The following is a 26799-nucleotide window of genomic DNA, read 5'->3' as shown; positions in this document are numbered from 1 at the left end:
GCAAATCTGCCTGGAAAGCTTCATGATGCTTCATTAAGCAGGTTGTAAGCAGGCAAGAGTCAGATCCAGAATTACATACTGAGGCTTTGTCATGATGGTATGAACCTATTGAGGAGCATGATTAATACAGTCGGACATGCAAGGGGATTGGTAGAGAACATGTTAGGGGGGCGTGCACTGGCTCTGTCTATGGGTAGACATCACAAACTTTTGGCCACGACAGGATTTGTGCAAGCAAATATCACTGTGACCTTGAGATCTCATTGAGGTCAATGGGGTTGTGGTTGCCAAAGCCAAGGGTTGAAGGTGGCAAAAAAATTCCAACCTAAGTGCATTTTTACAACCTGCGTGCAGGGCCGGGATAAGATGTGACAGCTTTCGCACCAGTGGCAACTGTTAACCCTTTAAATGTCACTGTCAATTCTGACAGCAGCATTTAAACGCCCCAGTTGGTTTTTTAAAGATCCCAAAAGGACCCCTCAAGATGAAATGGTGGTTGTCATGGCAGCTGAGGGCCTTGTGAAAGCCCCCAGGGCTGCATGTATTTCTGCTTGTCCTGATAGAATGCTTGCAACAATACTATATTGTGAACAATCAAATGATGCAAATTCAAGTCTCCAAATGGAGCTAAAATTTTTTTTTTAATTATTGCAAACATTTAAGAATAATACAAGTTTAATAAAAACCCTTTTCCTGTTTTTTTATTTAAAAAAAAACACATATTTCGTATCACTGTGTCCATTAAAGTCTGATCTATCAAAGTAATGCATTATTTATCTCCCATGATGACCGTAGTGAGAAAAAAATACACAACATCAGAATTGCGCTTTTTTTTGGTCAGCCCCTTAATTTAAGAAGGAATTATCAAAAAGTCGTGTTCAGTCCAATGTGGTATTAATAGAAACTGCAGGAGATCTCGTGATAGAACGAGCCTACATGAAGCTACAGTGACGGGAAGGTTAAGTTATAGCAATTAGAAGATGGCAGTAGAAATGGATTTTCATAAATATATTATTTTTTTAAAAGTAGTACAGCAAAAAAACTGTAGAAATTTGGAATCGCTGTGATCGTACCGACCCATAGAATAAAGTGATCGTGACATTTTTGTTGCAGTGTGTAATGTACACCATAATAAGAAAATGCCAAATTTTGAAAGAAAGAAAAACGAAGACACCCAAAAGATGGCAAAATTGCATTTTGGTTCCATTTAACTCCATTTGGAAATCATTAAAAGTTTTTCAGTACATATTATGGTACATTAAATTGTTTTATTGAATGTACAGCAAAAAACAAGCCCTCAGACAGAAAAATAAAAAAAACTTGAGATTTTTTGAAAGTGGGGAGGAGAAACCAAAAATAAAAGATAGGCCACATCATTAAAGAGTTAAACCCTTGGTCCTGTACTTATAACTAGATGACTCTGTTGAAATGTCTTAGTCTACACACCAAAGTGAGTTGTAGGAAACAGGAAATGTCAGCTGATTGTGTGTGCACCAGGGGACAGTGTGAAAACTGGAATATTTCAGGATTTCTTTAAATGCCTGAATAGTAACATCAAGAATGCTAAGGGCTCCTGCACACTGGCCAGAGCGATATGGGGATGTGATTGACACCCTGATATCTCTCTTACAATCCTTCTTGAAGCCCTGGATGCGAGGCGTTTCCGCAGGGAACCAGCCTCCCATTCCAGCAGGGCTGAAGGAATCTCCTGCTGTGGCTGTCACAGCCACGGCAGGAGTTAGTGTTCTTCTCCCATTGATTTCAGTGTGGCTGGCGGCAGCAGCGCCAGCCCCATCAAAAGCAATGGGTGAGGATCGCGATCCTCTGCCACTGCTGTTACAGCAGTGGCGGGGGACTCTCAGCGACGAGGATTTACGGGGGCTGGGGGGAGGTGCTTGAAATATAAACCCTAGCCTAAAAATAATACATAACTGTAGGAAACAAAAATAAAAAAGAAGAATACAACACCTGGGAAGCACTGTCATTTCTGGCAGGTCCACGGCACTCTTATTCTGCTTATCTTCTGGCCGGGGATTGAGAATCCCCACCCCCTGAAGCGCTGCCTCTGATTGGCTGAGCACTGTGACCAATCAGAGGCAGCGCTCAGCTGTCATTCAATGTTGAGCGCTACCTCTGATTGGTCACAGCGCTCAATCCCCGGCCAGAAGAGAAGCAGAAGAAAAGTGCAGGGGGCCTTCCAGAAGATGCGCCAGAGATGAGAGTGGTTCCCAGGTGATGTATTCTTCTTTCTTATTTTTTTTCTACAGTTATTGATTATTTTCAGGGTAGGGCTTATAATTCAAGCCCCCCCTGAAAATCCTTGATGCGGAGAGTCCCCTGCCACTGCTGTCAATGCTGATTTCGATGGGGCTGGCGCTGCTTCCGCCGGCCCCATTGGAGACAATGGGCAAGATCGCAAAAAGAATGGACATGCCGCGATTTTGTTTTAACGCTGCATCACAAGTGTTAAAACATCGCACATGTGCATGGAGCCATTGGCTTCATAATTTAGCGATTTCTTGCAGCGCTGGGAAATCGTGTGATTTCCTCGCCAGTGTGAAGGCGCCCTCAGTCATTTTCTAATATTCTTCTCATATCACTTATGTAAAAACAACAAAATTCACATTTAAAATTATACTTTTTTTCTATGCAATTAGAGGAATTGCATACAGAGAAAAGTCAGGTCGTTTTTGTACTTTTACCATTTGTGACAGAAATCTCAGCACATTGTTAGATAAACATTTCAACTTTCTAAAAGGCCATTCTTCTCCACTTCCTTCTACTAGAAAGCTTCACAATAGGAGCTCAAGTGCAGAGCACCAGGAAGAAAGGAGCTAATTCTGACAGCTTTTAACCAAGTTTTTTTTAAGTCTTTGGAAAACAAAGCCAACTTAACACCAGAGCCGCTGATAGGACATTTTTTCCAATTTCAAAATCTTAACACCTCTCCTTTAATTCTCTTCGAGGGAAGGTTTGGGTTTCTGATTTTTAATGCCTTAGTGACGAGCCTATAAAACTTGTGCCTTAAGGACCAAGTGATTTTCATTGTCGCATTGCATGAGCTATATTGACATAGTGTTACGTGTGTTGCTGGGATCTGTAGTTCTAAGCTTCCTAGCAGCACAGCCCTCACAGGGTTAATTGATTAAACTGGCTGGGTGTGGTACTTCCTGCTAGCCAATCTCCTGGGTCTGTGCTCACATATAAACCCAGCTCCTGGTCAGTCTCTGTATGGTGTTCAGGGTGAGCAGTCATGAATCCTTGTCTGTTGAAGCTTGCTGTGTGATCTGTGCCTTGCTGGTTCATGTCCGTTTGTTCAGTCCCTGTCATGTGGCATGTGGCTGCGTCCTGTTCTTGTGCGTGGCTCCTAGGATTAGCTAGGGCCCAGATACGAAGTCCGCTGGGCTGCCCTTATTGGGGCAATGACCCACTTAGGTGGGGCCTTGCCAACCTCCCGGTAGCAGAGGGTCAGTTGCCTGAAACCCGTCTGCGTACCCAGTCCTTTCTTTGGTCATGATCGTGTGGGCCCCGTGCTTTGTCTGCCCACCCGATCGTAACACATAGTCATATGAGGGCTTGTTTTTTGGGGGTCGAGTTGTGTTTTTTTAATGGCACCACTCTGGGGTACATATAATGTGTTGTATAACTTTTATTTCATTTTTTTTGGGGGGGGAGAGGGAAAAAACGCCTAGGAGTTCTGGTTTTGTTTGGGGGTTTTGTTTTTACAGCATTCACTATTAGGTAAAAATAACATGACAACTGTCCTATCTGGGTCAGTACGATTACTGTGATACCAAGTCTAGGGGTCAGTCAGACTAGCGTTTTTTTTCACGGATGTATAGGTCTATGAAAATGAAACGCATATATAAAAAACGCGTGACCACAAAAGCGAATTGCAAACCGCTGTCCTATTTTCTACAGGTGTGAATTGTATTCGCTTGTAAGAAAAAACGGACATGTGACCGATTTCATTGGAAATCATTGATTCTAATAGAGGCGTTTTTTTCGTACCTATACATGCGGGGGGGGAAATGCTCGCCTGACTGAGCCCTTATAGAGAGATTTTACTACTTTTGCACGATAAAAACACAATTTTTTAAGAAAAACCATTGTATCTGCATTGCCGCATTCTAAGATCTATAACATTTTTATTTTTCCAGCATTTTTCCTGTGAAATCTATCTTTTTGCAGGAAAAGCTGTAGTTTCTATTGGTCCTATATTAAGATACATGAGACAAGAGAAGAGCGAATATTGTCCTCAGCGAGTACCTGCCCGCTCGTGAGAAAAGATTCAGCTGCCGACGGGGGCGGCAGGGAAGAGCGCGTGGGGGGGGGGCAGAATGGGGGGTAGATCTCTCTCTCCCTCTCTCCCCCACGCTCCCCTGTGCTTACTCCCGCAACACACGCTCACCCCCGCCGGCACCCGAATCTTTTCTCACGAGTGGGCAGGTACTCAAAAAGGACAAGACTGGCTCGAGTATTTGTCCTTAGCGAGTATGCTCACTTATGTCTACATGTGACTTTTGGGTTCCTTTTTATTACATTTTTTGGGAGGCAAAAAAAAGAAAAATAGCCATTCTTGCATCACATTTTTAAATTCTTTAGGATAAGTAACAAAATATTTTCATTGTCTGGGTCATTACAAGCTTGGTGCTACCTACTATATGTTGCTTTTTAACATTTATTTTGGTATTTTATCCATTTAAAACGGGAAACATATGTATTTTTTCTGGATTTTTTTTCTTTACATTTCTTTCTTTCTTCTTTGAACTTTATTGAACTTTTTATGCTATTTTTTGTTTTGTTTGATTGCTAGGATAGTACACCCTGTTACGTATGCAGTGCATATTACTAATCCTATGACAGTAGTCTATTAGACTCTGCAGGAGGCGGGGTCCAATAGGCTGAGTGACATGGCAGGCATAGAGGTCTTTGTCAGACTCCAGCTGCCACGGGAACCCATTGGTACTTTGCGATCGCATTGCGGAGTGCCGATGGTTAACAGAAGAACTTTAAAGCCTATTAAGGGCCACTGTATAAAGGTGCATTGGCGGTCACTAAGGTGTTAATATTTCTTAAGATAGCCCATCTTAAAAAAAAAACAAAAAACTAGAAATACCTAATGTTGCAGATAGGAATTCAGCAAAGCTGGTCATTATTAGTTGTTAGTTTTGTCAATTACTCATTCATGGAATATGACTGGTGAACCATACGTCAATTTCTTACCTAAGTTTACCCATTTTTTCCCAGTTTTTCTGAGTTTTCTACTTGCTACATAGTCCAAATAGAGCACCTATTTCCCTGAAAATAAGACATATCATAATTTTCCAGAATTTTTGAGGATCCAAAATGATTTTTCTGGTTTTTTGAGGATGCTTGAAATATAAGCCCTACTCCAAAAATTAAGCCCTGCTAACAGTTAATTAAAAAAGTCAATTTAAATAGTGTCCAGGCAGCTATACATGTAAAAAAGTTAAACCTTTTTGAACAAAAATTAATATAAGACACTGTCTTATTTTCGGGGAAACAGGGTATTTATGTATGGGGGTTTTGCGATTTGGAAGTGCTATTAGAATCTTCACACTTGTTCTTACAAAGTAACAATATAAACAAAGGAATAGGCAACTCCGAAGAACTGCAGCATGGCTCTTCATCGCCACCTTATATGCAAGGCGACCATAGCTTTGATAAATGATCTTCTGGAACATCAATCGGAAGGCGATGAGGCAGTTGGTATTTCAAGTAACAGCGATTCTGATTATCATGCAAGAGAAAGCACAGCAGAGTGTTCATTGAACCGAGGGGTAGAATGACAATGAGGATCCTGGTGACCCTCTACCTGTGTGCAGCCAAGGAAAAGGTAAGCAATATACAAAAAATACTCATCTCTTACATAAAAAAGAGGAGTGGGCGGCCCAGGACACGTCTGATTACCAACTGCACATTTTCATCCAGGTTGTAGTAGTGGATGTTTACAAAGTCCAGCGGATCAATTGTTAATGGGTCACATTCCATAAATTAACACATGGCCAATTTACAAAGGAGATGATAAAACGAAACAGAAGGATAAATAGTTGGCAACTATATTAAAACTTACACTGTCCTACCAAAAATGATTGGACACCTGAACAAGAATCGAAGTAGTATTCATTTCCATATGTTAATACATACAGGTTCTCCTTTGGCCTAATGGCATCGGATATTCTACGTGGAATGCTTTCTACTAACGTCTGATAACTTCAGCTGGTATTCCTCTCAATTCATCCTGCAAACGTCTGGCTAATTCTCTTAAAGAAGATGGACACTGCTCAAATTTCCTGACCTGATGTTCCAGTTCATCCCAAAGATGTTCATTAGGTTCAGGTTGGGGACTTTGTGCAGCCAGTCCAATCGTGGAACATCCATATCCTCAAACCAACATAAACCAGTGCTGGATTTGTGACAAGAGTATGGCCACATTGTTGGCAGCACATTATTGTCTGGTACACCTCCAGGCTCATGGTTCTTGCCAATACAACCAACAGACCATAACGGAACCCCCACGAGACTCAAGAACAGATTGAGAGATCAAAGTGGCCCTGGAAAAAAATTACAAAGTGGCACCATGTTGTAGATGGGCCTAAACTGGCAGCAAGTCGGGCGAATACAAGTAGGCAGGGGTCAGCAAATTGCCTGCCACAGCCATGAAGGTGGTAGGATGGGAGAAGCCTATGTGGCATGCATAGCTCGCCACAGCAAATTTACTGCGATGCACAGAACATGTTAAACTGGAGATATACATTAAGGTGCCACTTATTTCTAACCTGTTAAAGGGGTTCTGTCATTAGAAAACAAAAATTCTGTACTTACCTATTCCTCCCCCATGAGTCTTCTTACCGCATCTTCTCCTCACCGATCTTCTTCTGTCTCCTGCCGTCCCCCCAGGTCACCTTACTGCAAGATGGCCGATTTTTCTTCTTCCGGTGACGAAGCATCTATTCTCCGCAGTCTCCTAGTGATGTAGCATTCACAGCCTAGCAGGGAGTGCTGAGCAATTGCCGAGACTGTCTTTCTGCAATAGTATATGAACTCTCACGGCGAGACAGTGTGCATGTGCAGTCTCGGCAATAGATCGTCATTCCTTCCTAGGCAGGGAACGTTATGTCACTAGTGACATAGCCTACACTGACCTGACGGAAAAAGAATGCAGAGAATGAACGCTCCATAATAAGAGGAAGAGGATCCGGCCGGCTGGAGGTGAGGTGACTCGAGGGACTGGAGAAGATCAGGGAGGAGAAGATGCAGTAAGGAAGCTGCCTGGGGAGGAATAGGTGAGTATTGATTTTTTAAATCTAAATGACAAAACCCTTCAAGCCCCTGACATAAATGAACATCACACACTTAGCTTCTATTACAGATAGTCATATCATCATGTATCCTGCACCCTGTCATTTAACTCCCCAGCAGCGACCATGCTATCTAGTTGATTAGTCAGAGGCAGGAAGCTCTCTCTGTCCCTATCGGTATCCTACAAATGCAATTGGGTAACCATGGCAGCCAGAAACCTAGGAAAGACCTCCAGGCATCCCACAGCTTTATGCCTATCAGGATGATCTTCAGCTCCGCCTAATAGATGGCTTTGCAGTTTTTTTGTAATACTCAGTATACCAAAGATCACATTGTGGGTCTCAATAAATAACATAATAAATGTTAATAAAGTTTTTTTTTTTTTAAATTAGAGAGTTAAAAAAAAAAAAATTATTTAATTTTGTAGAAGTTAAGAAAAATAAACCGCACACATACACAGAATCACTGTAATCATCATAGCCTGTATAATCATCTCCATACTATCACTGGACAAAACCAACTATACCAAGCCCAACGTTACCAATTATAACACTATAAAAAGGGGAAATAATCCCAACACACCATGATTACATATTACCGCCACATGGTGATTAATACCAACATACTGTCACTGAATAAAGACCACTACAAAGATCAATATGACCCATAATAACTCTATATGAGGGCCAGATTGGTGTAGGAAAGTCTAAGACATGCATTCAGATTGCTGTAGGAAAGTCTAAGACATGAATTCCCTTCACTGCTTATTTTTGGGTTAGGTCTTATTTTCGGGGAAGAAGGGTACATCACTCTACTTGCATTAAACTTCTTCTCTATCCTCCATCTAAGGGTGGCTTCACACAAAAGTGTTTATGTGCATGCATGCGCATGCACAAAAACATGCATCTATTACAACAACTCCATTCCCTATTGTGTATTCACATGTCCGTGCTTCACAGGCTTGTGACTGTAAAGATAGGACATGCGTGCACCACAGGGAATACATGCATTGCCCTCAAAGGAGCCGCGGCTGCTGCCGGCGGCTCCATTGAAGGCAGTGGTCTACCGGCACCCCTTAATTGTTTTTCAGGGAAGAGCTCTAAATATAAGCTCTTCCCTGAAAATCTGCCATTTTAGTGTAAAAAGAAAATGTATATATACTTATCTGTCCGCCGCTGCCGTGTCCCCCGCGGGGATGAAGAACACATCTGCCACATGCGGCAGATGTTTTCTTCATCCCCGTGGGGAATAAAGAATTCCCTGCTATACCTGTCACAGATGTGACAGATGTGGCAAACGAATTTTTCATCCCCGCAGGGAATAAAGAATTCCCTAGCGCAGCTGTCACAGATGACAACTGCGCTAGAGGATTCATCTGCCGGCACCCCGTAATTGTTTTTCAGGAAAGGGCTTTAAATATAAGCCCTTCCCTGAAAAACAAGCCAAAGTAATGTAAAAATTTTTTTTAAAAAACATATACTCACCTTCCTCCAGCCCCTGGGGCTCAGCCACGTCCTATCTGCGCTGTTCACGGCTCTGCAATGAAGTTCTTTGAGCAGGCGGGGAATTCAAATACCTGCCTGCTGAAAGAGCTGCTTCTGATTGGCTGAGACGCTCAGCCAATTACAGGAAGCTCTCGCTGAATGAATGACAGGCGAGAGCTGCCTGTGATTGGCTGAGTGCGTCAGCCAATCAGAAGCAGCTCTTTCAGCAGACGGGGATTTTAATTCCCCGCCTGCTCAAAGAACTTCAGTGCACAAGCACACGCTAATGTGAAGCCACCCTTAGGACAGACTAGGCCCCTTAGGTTCCTGACATGCAGTCAACCCTATCGGGGCGATCACTCTGCTTCAGGGGAATTTTGGATGCCAGTTTTTTGGCAGCTTTTCTTTCCTTCTCCAGCATAAAAATGCAACAAATTTATCAAACGTTGCATGATGTTGATACATTTTTTGCATCTTTAACTAAGTCTGGGGATGTGAAGTCACTTTACATGCCACCCAGCTACTGCAGGTACAATAATATATGCAAAGTAATATATTTTGTCCTACTGTGTAGAACATCATGTAATGTAGCCGACAGCTGCAGCTGTCATTGAAGAATATGAGGTCATGGCTAAAAGTGATCAGCAAGAGGATGGATTAATTAAAACGTAATTTTGTGTATGAAAAATCTAAAATATTCAATTATTACGGTATGTGACAGACAACGGGCCCTTTTAACCACTTCAGGACCACTGAACGACTACAAACATCCTGCAGTCCCGAAGTGTGTATGGAACAGGCTCAGGAGACAAGCGGCTATCAACTGTTTCTGACAGCTGACAGTCACTGCCAAGATCAGAGTTAGCTCTAAGGGCTCAGTCACACGGGCGCCGATCCGCCCGTGTTTCTGCCCGATAAGATGTCCGCACTGCGTGCGGACGACTCTCTGCATGCCCAGCTCCATTGCCAGCCATGTGTTCTATGTTCCGGCCGGTGCGAGAGTCGTCCGCATCTGCAGTGTAGCGGCCGTATCATGCAGGAACACGGGCGGATCAGCGCCTGTGTGACTGAGCCCTGATTGCGGCAGTCAATTGTTTAGGTGCTGCGATCAAAGCTGACCATTCGTCAAAACAGTCTGCAGGAGGACACTCATTCCTACACCCCACCGACACCCCCCGCAGGGATAGCATGGCAGCGTTGAGCCTATTAAAGGGTCCCAGGGCTGCCACGCATGTATGCCTTTCAAGTCCGGCCCATGGCATGGCTTGAAAGGCAACATTAAAAATCACAATATACTGAAGTATTGCAGTATATAGTAAAAGTGATCAAATGATCACAAGTTCAAGTCCCCTGACAGCACTAAACAAAAGTGAGAAAAAAGATATACGTTTAAAGATGTACAGTTTAAAAAATAAAAGAAATAATAGAGGTTAAAAAAACCTATTACTATTTTTCTTGTTTAAAAAAAGGGAAACAATGCCCCCCCCCCCTACTCACCCTGTACATAAAAGTCCAAAGTATTAAAATATTACAGTACTCATCTTTTACAGTGAAGGTTGTAAAAAAAAAAGGACAGAATGCCAAAATTGCAATATTTTTGGAATCCTAGCTCCCAAAAAATTTAAATAGAAAATGATCAAAATGATGTATGCACCCCAAAATGGTAATAATAAAAACTACAGCTCACTCCACAAAAAACAAGCCCTCGCATACCACAATTGACAAAAACATAAAATAGTTACGGGTCTCAGAATATGGCGTCAGAAAGCAATTTTTGTTTAAGAAAATAGAAAAACATTAAAAAACAATATACATTTTTTATCACTGCAGGCATGCTACAATGTTAATATGTAATCTTTACTGCACTGTGAATGCTGTAAAAACCAAACCCATCAAAAATGGCACCATTGCCTTTTTTTTTTTCATTTCACACCCCTTAAAAATTTCAAAAGGTTTTTCCATACACTATTTCGTACATTCAATGGTACCATTAATAAATACAACTCGTCCCGCAAAAATAAAAAGTAAACCCTCAGACACCCATGTAAATGGAAAAATTAAAAAGTTCCGTCTTTTAAAGGCGGGGATGAAAATTCAAAAATAAAAAAGTGATTTAAAGGGGTTGTCCCGCGCCGAAACGTTTTTTCAACCCCCCCCCCCCCCCCCGTTCGGCGCGAGACAACCCCGATGCAGGGACTTAAAAAAAAAACCGCTCAGCGCTTACCTGAATCCCCGCGCTCCGGTGACTTCTATACTTACCTGCTGAAGATGGCCGCCGGGATCTTCTCTCTCGGTGGACCGCAGGGCTTCTGTGCGGTCCATTGCCGATTCCAGCCTCCTGATTGGCTGGAATCGGCACGTGACGGGGCGGAGCTACACGGAGCCGTCATCCTGCACGAGCGGCCCCATTGAAGAAAGCAGAAGACCCGGACTGCGCAAGCGCGGCTAATTTGGCCATTAGACGGCGAAAATTAGTCGGCTCCATGGGAACGAGGACGCTATGTCCCCAATGACGAATATGGAGAATTGGTAGAATCCCATTTACCCAATATGTTCAGATCCTGTGTGGGGGTGGTGGGCTGGGGGCCTACCCTGGCTCAGGGCCAACCGGGGGATTCATCTGTTCCCTTGTGGGACAATCCGAGTTTGGGAGAGTTGTTACTGTAATATAACACTTGGTCTAATTTTGGTCTATTTTTGATGAGCTTGTCAGAAATTTAAACCCAGTTGCTCAGGATTTCATCACCTGGCCATACTATTATTCAGGCTCAAGACATTTTTTAGCATTATTTCAGATTTTTCTGGCATCTAGCTTTGGCTCTGTTCTCTGACTACATTTCTGTCAGCCCCCTGAAAATACCATCTCATGCCATCTCATTTGACTTTGGTTCCCATTTGACCATGTCCACTATGGGTGATGTATTTTTTATACTCACCTACAGAGGCGTAAATTAAAGATTTGTGGCCCCAATGCAAAATCTGCTTTATTCATACTGCTTGGCTCTCTATATGAAAAAGAAAGGCCTTATGAGCCCCCTAAGGCTCCTGGGCCCGGGTGCAACCGCATCCCGTATAGTTACGCCCCTGCTCACCTGCTTGCCGATTCCAGTGTTGCAACTAGAGATGAGCGAACGTACTCGTCCGAGCTTGATACTCGTTCGAGTATTAGGGTGTTCGAGATGCTCGTTACTCGAGACGAGCACCACGCGATGTCCGAGTTACTTTCACTTTCATCTCTGAGAAATTTGCGCGCTTTTCTGGCCAATAGAAAGACATGGAAGGCATTACAACTTCCTCCTGTGATGTTCCAGCCCTATACCACCCCCCTGCAGTGAGTGGCTGGGGAGATCAGGTGTCACCCGAGTATTAAAATCTGCTCGCCACACATGCATTCTGACAGAGATCAGGACAGTGCTGCTGGTGCCGGAGCTGCTATAGGGAGAGTGTTAGGAGTTAGTGTAGGCTTCAAGAACCCCAACGGTCCTTCTTAGGGCCACATCTGACCGTGTGCAGTACTGTTAAGGCTGCTGTGAGCAGTGTTGCACATTTTTTTTTTGTATATCGGGCGTGCAGAGCATTGCGTCCTCAGTCTGCAGTCATTGTACACAGTATAGGGCCAGTACTGGTGAGGCAGGGACAGTGGTACAAGGAAAGAGATATACAGGCTATATAGGTAGTGGGCTTTTTCAAAAAAATTGGGGAAAAATAGTATATTTGGGCTGCCTGTGACTGTCTTCAGTGTACTGCGTGTCTGTTGGGGGTAGTAGTCCTAATTAATACGCAGCTAAGCGTTACAGCAGGCTTGACTGCTTCTGCGCTGGGAATTCCACTAGCTGAGTCATACGCACCTACGTCACAGTGCAGGCGTGCGCAAAATTGTTTGCTGGCTCTGCTGTCTCCGTTACATCACCGCTGTCATCCCGCCAGAGAGAAACAGTATACATACTGGGGCCTGTCTTGACTGCTACTACTACTGAAATGGAACTAATACTGTGCTCCCCCTATACTGCTGCTAGTGATATGTTACTGGGGCCTGTCTAGACTGCTACTGCTACTGAAATGGAACTAATACTGTGCTCCCCCTATACTGCTGCTAGTGATATGTTACTGGGGCCTGTCCAGACTGCTACTACTACTGAAATGGAACTAATACTGTGCTCCCCCTATACTGCTGCTAGTGATATGTTACTGTGGCCTGTCTTGACTGCTACTACTACTGAAATGGAACTAAGACTGCGCTCCCCCTATACTGCTGCTTCGGAATTGTTACTGGGGTCTGTCTGGACTGCTACTACTACTGAAATGGAACTAATACTGTGCTCCCCCCTATACTGCTGCTAGTGATATGTTACTGGGGCCTGTCCCTAATGCTACCACTGAAATGTTACTAATTCTGGGCTCTACCTATACCGCTGCTAATGCTATGTCACTGGGGTGTGGAAACGGAGGCTTCCCAAAGACATGATGGTGGCGAGGCCATTTCCCACCAACGCGGTTACTGTTAAGGTGCATATAACCACGGACACGTGGAGAGGACACGTAGTGACTCAAAAACATCCCCCTCCTCCTCCAACAATGAAAACATTCTTGGCAAATACCTTTGCATAGGTCCGTCTGGTGGCAGTCGAAGAATTTCACCTTTACCGACACAACAAGAGAGCCCCCCCAGCATCCCCCCGCCACGGCCCACTTAATCCTGGCCGCATTCCGAAAACCAACTAAATAAAACCACGCTACTAGGTCCACAGTCGCCACCACATTCCCACCAACGCGGTTACTGTTAAGGTACATATTACCACTCTGACTGGGGCATGCACTGTGGGCCGAAGCCCACCTGTATTGTATGTGACGTTAGCTCTGCTGAGCAGGGCACTGCAATAGGATACATTAATGTACCGCCGGTGGGTTCCAGGGAGCCACCCATGCTGTGGGTCCACAGGGACTTCACATTAGGGATTTGTACCTGCCAGTGTCTATGTATTAAAAACCCCGGTCAGACTGGGGCATGCAGTGTGGGCCGAAGCCCACCTGCATTTAATCGGACGTTACCTCAGCTGTGATGGGCACTGCAATGGGATATATTTATGTACCGCCAGTGGCTTCCTGGGACCCACCCATGCTGTCTGTCCACACGGAGTTGTAACTGCCTGTGTCCACTTCTAAAGAACCCCAGTCTGACTGGGGCATGCAGTGTGGGCCGAAGCCCACCTGCATTAAACCTGACGTTACCTCAGCTGTGATGGGCAATGCAATGGGATATATTTATGTACCGCCGGTGGGTTCCAGGGAGACACCCATGCCGTGGGTCCACAGGGACTTCACATTAGGGAGTTGTACCTGCCAGTGTCTATGTATTAAAAACCCCGGTCAGACTGGGGCATGCAGTGTGGGCCGAAGACCACCTGCATTTAATCGGACATTAACTCAGCTGTGATGGGCAATGCAATGGGATATATTTATGTACCGCCGGTGGGTTCCAGGGAGCCACCCATGCTGTGGGTGCACACGGAATTCCCATTGCGGAGTTGTACCTGCCAGTGACTATTTATAAAAAACCCTGGTCTGACTGGGGCATGCAGCCACCTTGACAGAATGAATAGTGTGTGGCACATGGGTTCCCCATTGCTATGCCCACGTGTGCAGCTCCTGACGGAGGTGGCACAGGATTGGATTTCTCATTGCTTCTGTACAGCATTGTGGGCTATCGCCCCGCCCCTTTTAAAGAGGGTCGCTGCCTGGCCGTGCCAACCCTCTGCAGTGCATGCCTGCGGTTCCTCCTCATGGCAGACGCACTTATAAATAGACATGAGGCCAGCGTGTGGCATGAGGGCAGCTGAAGGCTGCGCAGGGACACTTTAGTGTGCGCTGTGGACACTGGGTCGTGCGGGGGGGGGGGGGTTGGGCAGCATGTTACCCAGGAGAAGTGGCAGCGGAGTGTCATGCAGGCAGTGATTGTGCTTTGTTGAAGGTAGTGTGGTGCTTAGCTAAGGTATGCATTGCTAATGAGGGCTTTTCAGAAGTAAAAATTGTTGGGAGGGGGGGGCACTCTTGCCGCTATTGTGGCTTAATAGTGGGACCTGTGAACTTGAGATGCAGCCCAACATGTAGCCCCTCGCCTGCCCTATCCGTTTCTGTGTCGTTCCCATCACTTTCTTGAATTGCCCAGATTTTCACAAATGAAAACCTTAGCGAGCATCGGCGATATACAAAAATGCTTGAGTCGCCCATTGACTTCAATGGGGTTCGTTACTCGAAACGCACCCTCAAGCATCGCGAAAAGTTTGTCTCGAGTAACGAGCACCCGAGCATTTTGGTGCTCGCTCATCTCTAGTTTTAACCCATTGAAGATCACGTGCCGCACGAAAATCACATAAGTCAGATTTTGTGTGCATGTAGTCTTAAGGATGTGACAGCGCGGTAACCAGGGAGTGGGTGATCATAAAAAATACGTCACCCGGTTGTCCGTCATCTTTCCTAACAGCACCATAACTAAGTTCACAGTGCTGTAGGGAGGCTACAGGTTCCCTTTAAAGAATTCTTAGGCCAAAGCAGATGTTGTAGTAAAGCTGAAGATGCCAGCTTTATGTAATATGGAACCCTGAGTGGATTTTTTGTGCTCCCCTTTCCTGTCATAAGAAAAAAAAAAGAAAGATATTACACTGATAGGTATTCTGCCTGTATTCTACTTGTGCAGAAAGCAGCAAAATAGCAGCATACTCACACCAGAACAGCTCAGTGAATAAATACTGCCCCAGAACCAAGGTGATAACAAATACAGCACTAGAACGAAGCACAATGCATACATATTGAAAAGAATCAAGTTCAGCACATAAATACACCTCCGGAGGCAAGCTCATATGCTAAAAACAGCCCAAAAACTAAGGTCATAACATAAATGCAGCACCAGAACCAAGCATATAGCATAAATACAGCCCCGGAACCAAACTAAAAACAAATACAGCACCAGAACAAAGCTCATAGCATAATTATAGCACCATAACCATACTCATAACATAAATAAAGCCCCAGAACCAAGCTCATAACAAATGCAGTATTAGAAACCAGCTCATAACATAAATATAGCACCAGACCCAGGTATTAGTGTAATATGCCGACACCGAAAGTGTGGGCATGATCGGGCTGAGCTAGAGGTAATGCCCAGGTTACGCCCACAGCTCATGATTGGCTGCGGCATCCTCAGCTTGACCGAGCTGCCGAGAGCTTGGTGCATCGATCTATGTTGATTGTGGCGTGTAAAGGGTTTTCACAGAGGGAGGGAGCTCCCTCTGTTTTTCGACATCAGAACACTGCAATAAAAATATTGCGGAGGCCCGATGGGTTGTAATGAAAACAGGGTGCCAGATACAGGCGTCCTGCTTTGCCATCAGCCCCGACATTGACGAGCTCCAGCAGCAGGAGATCCGGCTGTTAGTGATAGCCGGCTTCCCACTGCGTCAGCTTGGGGGTGCATCGGAGCAGTGACTCCCGCTGTTAACCCCTTAAATGCTGCGATCTATGTAGATCGCGGCACGTAAAGGGTTTCACAGAGGGAGCGCACTCCCTCCGTAAGGTGATTGGACCTCCGCGAGAAAAATCGTGGAGTGCCAACGGGTTGCTGTGGCAACAGGATGCCAGATACAGGCGTCCTGCTTTGCCATCATCTCCACTGAGCTATCTCTCTCGCCAGCTCGATGAAGGCATATGTGTCCCGCAGCCATTCGGGAGCTGTGGGTGTTACCTGTAGCTCAGCCCGGTCACGCCCACACTTTCAGTGGAGATAAATTACCCTAATACCCCAGACCCAAGCTCATAACATAAATACAGCACCAGAACTAAGCTTTTAACATAAATACAGCCCCAGGAAAAAAAACTCATTCTATAAATACAGTAGCAGAACTAAGCAATTTTTTTTTACAGGGGTGCTGATGAGCTGACATCAGAGAGAAGACAGAGCCAGAAGGAAGAGGAGTAATGTAGCTCCACAAGATGATGCCACATGGTGGAAAATTTTCTGGCTGGGAGGACCTAAGGCAGGAAATGTCTCCCAGCTTCCATCCACATGGTGTACCCTACTACAAGCTCCTTCAATCACATCGTTCGACGTCAGAGCATGTCTAATGTTTCCTGTAACTGGACCCTCTGTTTTGCAAACTGCTGCAGAATATCTCGACAATATATAAAGATTAATACTATTCCACAACTTTACCTACCCTCGTTTGACTGCTTTTTAATTCTAATGACTCTCTTGCAGTCAGCCTCGATGGGGTAGGCAACTGTTTGTAGTGATCAACTGTTTGGCACTCCAGAAATGAGTATATGAGTTGGAGGCGCCCTATATGAGATAGAGGCGTCCTATATGAGTTGGAGGCGCCCTATATGAGATAGAGGCGTCCTATATGAGTTGGAGGCGCCCTTTATGAGATAGAGGCGTCCTATATGAGTGCATCTCTCCCCATTGTAGTATATAGGACTTATGAAATGCCCGGCCGTTACCTCGACATTCATCATCTACAATGGACAGCGCCACGTGCCTTGTCCCCTTTTCTCTGAAGTGCTGATTGGAGGGACGTTTACCCCCATTCCCCCAATAGGTGGGAGTCCTGGAAGTGGAACTTCCGTCGTTTTGCTATGGCATATACTTAGGATATACCATAAATGTCTCAGATGGGAATACCCTTGTGACCCTTGGAAGTGGTTCATTTTGGCAATGTGTCCCTCAAACCAGAATAAGTTGCGCCCCCCTGTGTTAGACAACATATACAAATAGAATCTAGAGAAACAATTTTTATTTTCCTCTGTAGAGATGCGTAGGAAGAAGTGAAGGGAAAGGACTGTATTCATTATCTAAACTGACAGTAAACCTAGTGGAGCTTCAAGGTGAGCGGACATAGCGGGGAAAATAATGCAAATATCATCAATGGAAGACGATAGCTTCTTTTTCAGGGCACATTTACAACATAAAATATACATAAAATATCAAATTTACAATATACAGTTAATGTTCTGGAAACGCTGAGTGTAAAAGCGGAGCCTTATTTTAACATCCCGGTTTTATTTGCAAGATCTAAATTCAGCTTTTACTACATACTGTGTGAAATGGAAAACCTGTGATGTGTAGCATTATATACGCTTTTCATAGTCAAAGAAAACAACCCATTAATTTAACTACAAAGAAAAGAAAAAATAACACTCGTCCCCATTGTTGGACCAGATGTACAAGTAAAACACACCATCCTACCAAAGTAATCGGACACCTGAGCAAGAAGCAAAAGCAGAATTTATTTCCATATGTTAATACTTAGTGGGGCTCCTCTGGCCCTAATGACATCGGCTACTCTACATGGTATACTTTCTACTAACGTCTGATAAACTTCAGCTGGTATTTCCCTCCATCCACCCTGCAAATGTCTGGTAATTTTGCTTAAAAAAAATCGATGCTGTTCATATCTCCTGACCCAATGTCCCAGTTCATCCCAAAGATGTTCAGTAGGGCTCAGGTTGTGAAGGGCAGTCTAATTGTGGAATATTCATAAACTCAAATCTACGTAAAACAGTGTTGGATTTGTGACAAGGCGTGTTGTCTTGTTGAAAGTATGGTTGGCTGAGGGTGGTTGGAAGGTTAAAACAAGCAGAGCGCTCTTTGCTATAGTATTTATGTAACCTTCATAGAAGTCAATGGGACCTACATTAACAGAGTAGCACATTGAGAGAAACTCCTATTGACTTCTATGGGAGTTATGGAAGTAGCCTAGCTCAGCCGGGCTTGGGTGTTACTGTCATCCCGGCCATGTCATAATCAGTGGGGTTTCCATCTTGGCCATATTTGGCTGAGATGGGAACACCCCTTTAACTTTCTAGACTGTGCAGAAAAATGATACTAATTACCAAATCAAAATAAGGCTGCCTTTGAATATGCAGTCTTTTTTTTTCTTTTTTTACACACTTTTTGATGCAGTTTTATTTCTGGTGGTATACCTGAGTTGAGGATTCATTTCCAGCTTTGTATAAAAGAAACTGTACCAAAACCTGAATGTGTGAAGACATCCCAATACGAAAAGCACCCTTGTTACTCAACTAACTATCACATGCTAAAATGTAACAATAATTTTCAGCATGTGATAATAATGGGTTAATAATTAGAGATGAGTGAGCATACTTGCTAAGGACAATTGCTCAACCGAGCATTGTCCTTAGCGAGTACCTGCCAGCTCTGGAGAAAAGGTTCGGCTGCCGGCGAGGGTGACAGGTGAGTTGCGGCAGTCAGCAGGGAGGAGCGGGGGGGAGAGAGGGAGAGAGATCTCCCCGCTCTCCCCCGCCGCTCCCCACCCGCCGCCGGCAGCCGAATCTTTGCTCCTGAGCGGGCAGGTACTCGCTAAGGGCAATGCTCGATCGAGCAGTTGCCCTTAGCGAGTATACTCACTCATCTCTATTAATAATCCATTACCCCCATTCTTAACTGAGTCCAGTATATTGTCTGGCGGCTACAGCAGTCTTACCATTGGTTGGTAATGAATGCTCTGTCCTGCATCACTATATCCGATAGTTTAGAGTACAGTCTAGATTCATATATTTTCCGCTGCTTGTAAATGTCTATAATGTATTATACTGTGCATTATATAATGAGGTGATATTCTAACATTGGACATCTTTGCTTGTCAACATTTTTTCAGTTTTTTTATTTTATTTTGGGGTAATGTGTAAAAAAAAAGGAAGAAAAAAATTATAGTTCTTTATTTTTATAGTTATTAGATTTATGTTGAAATCTAGCTGTTTTCTATTTTTCATATATATTCTTATTTTATTCTATAATTTTTTTTCCTATTTTTGCAACATTTTTTTAACATATAAGACCTCTGGGAGACATTCACATTGTCTTTTCCAACACTTTTCCAACACCATAAGAGCCCCAGTTACAGGAGAAAACACCCCCCTAGTATGACAGTAGTCACTGGCAGAGCTGATCAGAGGTCTGCTAAGACCCTGTAGCTCTACCGTGCTGGGGGTTACTGGTGATCGCCGGGTCCTGTACAGGAAACAGCACTGCCGCTTCATGCATTCTCCATGTAGCGCTCATTGAACACTATGTAGCTTGTACAGGAGAAGTAGTCAAAAACTACTTCTGTCTTCACCTCTGGGTCCTCGGCTGTCAGAGACAGCCGAGAACCCGACCTCCTCCTGCTCATGCAGCACCATATTTTTACTATCAGCCAGGATTAAGGCTGCATTCACACGAATGTATATCAGCTCGGTTTTCACGCCGAGTCGATATACGTCGTCCTCATCTGCAGGGGGGGAGGATGGAAGAGCCAGGAACAGGAACTGAGCTCCTGCCCCCTCTCTGCCTCCTCTCCGCCCCTCTGCACTATTTGCAATGGGGAGAGGCTTGACGAGGACGGAGCTATTTCTCGCAACTTAGCCCCACCTCCTTTCATTGCAAATAGTGCAGAGGGGCGGAGAGGGGGCGGGAGCTCAGTTCCTGCTCCTGGCTCTTCCACCCCCCCCCCCCTGCAGATGAGGACGACGTATATTGGCTCGGCGTGAAAACCGAGCCAATATACGTTCGTGTGAATGCAGCCTTCAGCCCAGATCTAAGATTTGTAAATTCATGGTGCTTGGTCTTTAATGGATTACAAAAATTTTCTCTCTAATTATATTGATCACCTATTTACAGGATAGTTGATAAATATATGATCACTGGAGGACTCGGATCGCCAAGGGCCACAAGAATTGCGGTTTATGAGTCCCCTGAGTGAATGAAGTGGTGGTCCACATGCGTGACTCCCACTCCAATAACTTCTATGGAATTACAGCATTCCCATAGGAAATTTGGAAATCCCATTGTCGATGGGGGTCTCAGTGTTCAGACCTTCAGCGATCATTCATTTATCACCTATCCTGTGGATAGTTGATAAATCATTATGGGGCAACCCCTTTAAATAGTGGAATATCTAGAATCCACTGCTTTATGGCTTGTTGCGCCATGAGACATGGGAGTGCGACTGTGTAATGTGGATAGGTAAAAGTTTCCACAATGGGTCAATTATAACAGCTGCACTTGATTTCTAATGAAAATGCTAATAGGCTGACAGGGAGTGGGAGAATAATCATGGAAATGAGGCAATATTGGCTATATCAAGAATAATTCACTTGACATGTCATTTAATACAATATCCCATGGACTACCTCTAAAGGGTTAATAGTAACTAACAATCTATTGTCCTGAGGCCAACTTGTAGAAAACAATGCTGGTGTCTGCAGATCATACACAATGCACTCCAAAGCATAAGGCCAGCAGAGTGCAAAGCAAATACTGCTGAGAATAGGATGCCTATGACAAGTCACCTGCATGACGGATGCACCCATTGTGACCCTCTCCATTGTCCGCCCGTCACTCCTGTCAGAGCGCTCCATTTTACAGACTCTATTTAGCAAATAAATATTACCATGAATGGAGGGAAGAAGAGAGAGGATGGATGCTATAGCTTCAAAAAGATGGAAAAGGAGACAGAAGTCCCTGACAAGACATAAGATAGGTGTCTATACAGCAGATCAGATGGATAGATTCATCATATCCTGCTATTATATCACCAGAAGGTATTAGAAATACAATATAAAGAGTCACATATGGTGGCTGATAACAGAATACAATGACGTACAGAATGACAGTTTAATTTCAGCTTTGACATAGTGAATATATATAATTATATATATATATATATATATATATATATATATATATATATATATATATGCAGAACTGTGCAAAAGTTTTAGGCGGCTTTGGAAAAAAATGCTGTAAGAATTTTTTCAAGAATAGAAGGTGTCTGATTGGGTCCAAATTTATTCTGCAGTGACACAACAACCCCAAAGATACAGCCAATGTCATTAACAATGAAGGACAAGGAGTCCTGGAAGTGATGATATGGTCCCATAGACCGCTGATCTCAGCATCAAGCCTACATCCACAGAAGATCTGCAATTAGTGCTCCAAGATGTCTGGACAATTTCCCTGCCAAGTTCCTTCAAAAATAGTGTGCAAGTGTACCTGGAAATAAGCATAATACCCATAGAAGCGTAAATAGCCTTTCAAGTCTCCTCACTCACCATCAAGGTGCTCTCCCTAAGGAGAAAAGATAGTGTTTCTGAGTGTACCTTGAAGAACGGATGCTGTCTTGAAGGTAAAGGGTGAAGGGTGCTCTCGTGAAATACTGATGTGATTATCATTTCTGGTTTGTTCAGTCACTTTGTATTTTGTTAATTGACAAGAATGAACTATGAACTCTTCTATTTTTTAAAAGCACCCTGATTTTAAAGCATTCTTTCCACACTACTGTGTATATATATATATATATATATATATATATATATATATATATATATATATATATATATATACATTTTAATACCCTTCAATGGCATTCTTAACAGTTTTGCCATCAATGGACTTGTTTCTTGTTCGTAACCCATTAAGGAATAAGCACCGTAAATTTACGATGCTTGGTCCGGGGCTAACAGTAAATATTCAGCCTGGGATTAAACCTCCTGTAATCTAGCAGAAGCAGGTTGGTTTCCCAGCTGTCAGAAACAGCTGAGGACCCGGAGGAGAAGGGAGAAGCAATTTTTAATCACTTCTGCCTTCTCCTCTACAGGCTCACAGTGCTAAGAGAGTGCTATGTAGAGATTGTAGTAAGCGGCAGTGCCGTTTCCTGCTTGGGATGCTTAGATCACGTGATTGCCTGCAACCCCCAGCATATCACAGCTGCAGAGTCTTAGCAGACCCCTGACCAGCTCTGCCAGTGACTACTGGATGTTTTCCCCTGTAACTGGTGGTCCTATGGATGCGGCTCCTATGGATCCCTTAGCTACAGTGGGAAAGTGTGAAATAAAACAAATATATAGTGTGAATATCCCTGAATGTTTAATTAAAAAAAGTCACATAGCGTACATTGCCCGGCAGGAAGGAGACTGCAGAGAATGGGCGCTTCATCACCAGAAGAAGAGAATCCTAGCCGTCTGGAGATAAGGTGACACTATGGGGACTGGAGGAAACAGGAGAAGATTGTCGAGGAGAAGATCCGGTAAGAAGACTGATGGGGGAGGAATGGGTAGTATAGAATTCGTGTTTTCTAATGACAGAACCTCTTTAATGGTGTTGATGTTTGTAGAGTAAGTCTATTATGTCTACAAGACCTTGTCCTCCCTCTTTAGAGCTTCTTCAGATGGGCATATGCGCAACTACACTCATCGCTACAGGCGCATTCGTTCATGAGGGAGAATTCGCTTCTCCATTGCAGACTTCGGATGGCGCTGTTTACGCTTTGCTACTGTTGGTATTTTTCTTTGGAGTTGTTCTAGTTCTATGTGCATCTAGTGAATCACTCCAACAGAGTAAGTGGGCACCGGGATGGCATCTGTACTTATAGCTTGGACTGTGTGTTCGGCATTTAGGTGTCTTCCTAGAATGGAGTTCAATCTGTTGCCATAGGCTTTAGTTGTGTATGTTCTGTAAACTTGGCCTGCTGGAATCCTAAATCCTTCTAGATCTCCCCATCTTCCATAGATTCAATATTGTCTCCATTTCAAAGTTTGAAGTCTTCCTTGTTTAGAATTCCCTTTTCTATGTGTAGCGCTTTACATTTGTCTAGGCCAAACTCCATGTGGATGTCATTGGAAAAAGTGTGTGTAATATTTAACCCCTTAAGAACCAGGCTGTTTTGGTCCTAAAGGACCAGGCACTTTATAGGGATTTTACCCATGTGGTGGTTTTACTGCCCTATTTTTTTCCCCCGGCCACCAAAATTATTTTTGCTGCGTTTTTTTTTTTCCGTGACACACAGGGCTATCTTCTTTCACTGACTTTATTTTCCCGTTTTTTAGTTTTATTGGCAGTAAAAAGCTTAAAAAAAAATATTTTTTAAAAATATTTTTTTACATTTGTACTTGTTTAATTTTAAAATGTGTATACTTACACTAAAATAAAGGATGGGAACGGGTTCCTCATTTTGTTTCAGACGTTTTGATATACAATTTATATAGATCTGGGTTACAGGGCACATATGGCGACGGTTTGGGTTGGTGGGTCATTTTCTGTACATATTTTTATTTTATTCTGTAATTTTTTTAAAGTTATTGTTTCACTATTTTTTTAACTACCTATGACCCCCATGACATCATAAGAAGTCTGTGGGTCATTCACAATGTATTTCTTTTTTTTTTTAATTTCATACCTTTCCACTGTAGCTGGGGCATCCATAGGAGCCCTAGTTACAGGGAAAAAAACACCCCCTGCTGTAGTGTAAATAGTCACTAACAGAGCTGAACAGGGTGGTCATGTGATCGCTGGTTCACATCATGGAAGTAATACTTCCGCTTCCACTCTTTAGCATATAGCACTCATTGAGCGCTATGTTCCTGGGAGAGAAGAAGAGAGAAGCCGTTAAAACCGCTTCTCCTCCGGGTCCTCTGCTGTGTCTAATAGCCAAGAATCCGACCTTCTCCTGCCTGATTGCCAGAGCAGAGCCTTTAATCCCACGCTGTACTTCTGCTACTGGCCTGGATTAAAGGCCAGGACCAAGTGTAGTATATTTACAGTACTTGCTCCTTAGAGGTTAAAAGGTGATTTACCCTGTTTCCCTGAAAATAAGACATAGCATGATTTTCCAGAATTTTTGAGGATGCAAAATGATTTTTCAGGCTTTTTGAGGATGCTTGAAATATAAGCCCTACTCCAAAATTAAGCCCTGCTAACAGTTAATTTAAAAAGTCAATTTAAATAGTATCCAGGCAGCTATACATGTAAAAAAGTTAAACCTTTTTGAACAAAAATTAATATAAGACACTGTCTTATTTTCGGGGGAAACATGGTAGTTGTGCTTGTGTGGAAGCGCAGAGTTTTATGTCATCCATGTAAATTTGGTGTGAAAATGTAAATCGTGGTGTTTTGTTGTTATTACAGTTCTTAGTATTATTGTTGTTGTTATTACTATTATTATTGCTAATGTTATTATTCTTGTTGTTACTCTTGTTGTTATTGTTGTTGTTGTTACTGTTATTGTTTTTGATGATTTTTTATTTAGAAAACAAAAAACAGATCCCTCACTGCTCACCAATTTAAACGCCTTACTGGAGCGATGAGACATGCTTACTTACCACCGGTGAACACCTACATATCCCCAGCTCACTTATCATTACACATTCTCTAATGTCATCATCATGTAGAAACAGAAAGATCAGAAAACGATGGAAACTAATAACCAAACATCAACAACGATGAGCAAAGAGAACAACCCCTTATAAAATCTGCCCTCCATGTACAGTAGAGACAATCCAGTTCTGGCAACCACCGGCATGTATGTAGATGTTCTACTGAAGCTGCCTGAATTGTGACTCTCCCCGTTTCTTCCTCTGCCAATGATCCGTCCTGGCAAACTCTAACCATCAGTTTTCCCATAATACTGGCGAAGGATTATCCAAAATATAGACACATCTCTGTCCAACAACAAACATGGATCCTAATCCCTTCTGAAGAACTAATTGAATTTGGCTAATTAAAGGTCAAAGTACCTAAAAGACATCATTGTCAATGGATAGAGAAAAAGGGATTGATAGTACAGAATAGACCAAGTACTACAGTGTCCGGACTACTCCTGGCAAACCACAACTCTTGTAAGTCACTGTGCAGTATGAGGGGATATCATGGCAGTTGTAGTCCCGTAACAGCAATAGAGAATACATAACACCGCGTTTCCCCGAAAATAAGACAGTGTCTTATATTAATTTTTGTTCAAAAAGATTTAACTTTTTCACATGTATAGCTGCCTGGACACTACTTAAATTGACTTTTTTAATTAACTGTTAGCAGGGCTTAATTTTGGAGTAGGGCTTATATTTCAAGCATCCTCAAAAAGCCTGAAAAATCATTTTGCATCCTCAAAAATTCTGGAAAATCATGCTATTATCAGGGATGTCTTATTTTCAGGGAAAGAGGGTAGCTAGTATGAACCCTACATGCAGTACTGTGTAAAATTTTTAGGCAGGCGTGGAAAAAATGGTGAAAAGGAACAATGCTTTCAAAACTCAAAGGCGGCTGATTGGCTCCAAATGTATTCTGCCGCAGGACAACGACCCCAAACATCCAACCAATGTCATTAAGAACGATCTTAAACATAAAGAAGAACAAGGAGTCCAGGAAGTGATGATATGGCCTCACAGAACCCTGATCTCATCATCATCCACTCTGTCTAGGATTACATGAAGAGACAGAAGGATTTGAGCGAGCCGACATTCACAGAAGATCTGCGCTTAGTTCCGCAAGATGTCCCTGCTGAGTTTCTTCAAAAACTGTGTACAAGTATACCTAGAAGAACTGATGATGTTTTGAAGGTAAAGAGAGGTCACGCCAAGTACGGATTTCATTTAGATTTCTCTTTCGTTAAGTCGCTTTGTTAATTGACAAAAATAAACTATTAACACTTCTATTTTTGAGGGCATTCTTAATTTCTACCCTTCTTTCCACACCTGCCTAAAACTTTTGCACAGTATTATAGTACATAGAAAGTAGTTTATCTTCTCCCAATCACATACATGTGGAATAGTCTTAAGAGTAAATTAAGGTTCTAGCCAGGCCCAAGTGACTACCTTTTCCAATGAATTACACAGATTCCAGCACTCGGCGCTTATCTATATCAAGCAGTAATGTTTCACATTATTCAGATATGGCATCAAGTGCAACAATGTATCCAGTAAACATGTAAACGATAGCGTAGGTTCAATTGCTACTATGTAATACTATATATGTTACATAATATTCCACCAGGCTCTGCTATTTCTCACTCCTGCCAACACCTTTTTCAGCATCTGTACAGCATCCCAGATTATTAGACAACTACAGTAAATCATTTACAGTAGGCTTTGCTATTTGGTGTCTTCGTCATTTGCAAATATGCACATTTCAGTAAAGGCAAAAACCAGGCTGATCTGAACTTTACAA

At 43.2% G+C, this 26799-nt stretch overlaps 1 protein-coding gene across 1 annotated transcript in view; it reads right to left on the bottom strand.

Annotated features, from left to right (window-relative positions):
- PCSK2 (proprotein convertase subtilisin/kexin type 2) overlaps positions 1-26799 on the bottom strand; it is a 208000-nt gene that overhangs the window by 180658 nt on the left and 543 nt on the right. The gene's annotated exons all lie outside the window — the stretch shown is intronic.

This window comes from Eleutherodactylus coqui, chromosome 3, assembly GCF_035609145.1.
Source record: "Eleutherodactylus coqui strain aEleCoq1 chromosome 3, aEleCoq1.hap1, whole genome shotgun sequence".
Lineage (NCBI taxonomy): Eukaryota > Metazoa > Chordata > Amphibia > Anura > Eleutherodactylidae > Eleutherodactylus > Eleutherodactylus coqui.
Note: the sequence above shows the minus strand (reverse complement) of the source record. Positions and strands in the feature narration are given on the sequence as shown.